Source organism: Petaurus breviceps, unplaced genomic scaffold (assembly GCF_028583685.1).
Source record: "Petaurus breviceps papuanus isolate PSGF00001 unplaced genomic scaffold, PetGlider_PUasm1.0 213, whole genome shotgun sequence".
In the NCBI taxonomy this organism is placed as follows: domain Eukaryota; kingdom Metazoa; phylum Chordata; class Mammalia; order Diprotodontia; family Petauridae; genus Petaurus; species Petaurus breviceps.
The window spans coordinates 2,271,251-2,272,399 of NW_027185860.1; the positions used below are offsets into that span (position 1 = coordinate 2,271,251).

Consider the following 1,149-nt stretch of genomic DNA (forward strand, 5'->3'; position numbering starts at 1 on the left):
TCATTCTGGTATATGGTGTCAGACGTTGTTCTATGCTCAGTTTCTCCCATACTATTTCCCAGTTTTCTCAGTAGTTTCTGTCAAATATTGAGTTCTTATGCCAGAAGACTGGGTCTTTTGGTTTATTAAAACGTAGATTGCTATAATCATTGACTATTATGTCTTGTGTACCTAACCTATTCCACTGATCAACCCATCTATTTCTTAGCTAGTACTAAGTGGTTTTGACAATGGCTGCTTTATAATACAAGTTAAGATCTGATACAGGTAGGCCCCATTTTCTAGCATTTCCTTTCAATAATTCCCTTGATATTCTGGACCTTTTGTTCTTCCAGATGGATTTTTATATTATTTTTCCTAGTTCTAAAATATTTTTTTGTAGTTTGACTGGTGTGGCTCTGAATAAGAATATTAATTTATGTAATATTATTAAAAGACATTTCACAAATTAGCATGTCATCTTTGCACAGGGGCCATGCCAATCTTCTCTGTATCATTCCAATTTTAGATATGTGCTGCCAAAGCAAGCACTGAGATATCTTTAAATGCATATTCTTGTTTAAAGCACTAAAATCTTCAGCACTTCATCTTTCCATGTGGAATTTAATGTTTTCTTTATATATAAAAAGAAAGAGATAACAATGTAAAAGCAAATAAAGATAGCTCTATCTTTCCTTTCTCAACATGTCAAGAATCCAATCTTTAAATTAGTCTCCATTTTTGTCTTCATTATAATTTCATTTCATTATTAAATGGATAATAAATCCATTTCATTAATTGATTTCTCTCCATTTGACTACAAGGAAGACAAGAGACAAAAATAAAATATTCCCCTCTCTGGGAATACAAGAAACTACCATGTGCCACTTCCAAAGTAAGGTGAAATCAATCTATGGGGGGACTAATTTGCCATTTTTGTTTCTTCTTAGTGTAGGCAATTAGGATGAAACAGCTATTGAACAGAGCATAGCAAGGTTTTCCTTCTTGTTTCTTAGATATATGACTCTATCTTTTACTTAGTATGTACTAGATATGAGATAATAAGGCATTTCCCTTAAGGGTCACTGAGCAAAAAGTTCTGATAACTCAGTGGACCTAATAAATGGAAATAATTACATTTATTTCTCCTTTCTTTTACCTTTCAGATGG

The 1,149-nt window shown here is 32.4% G+C and overlaps 1 non-coding gene across 1 annotated transcript; it reads right to left on the reverse strand.

Annotated features, from left to right (window-relative positions):
* Positions 1-425: 425 nt before the first annotated feature.
* On the reverse strand, positions 426-531 carry LOC138165599 (U6 spliceosomal RNA). The gene has a single exon (XR_011169386.1). It is a non-coding gene; the product is annotated as a U6 spliceosomal RNA (small nuclear RNA).
* Between the last annotated feature and the right edge of the window lie 618 nt (positions 532-1,149).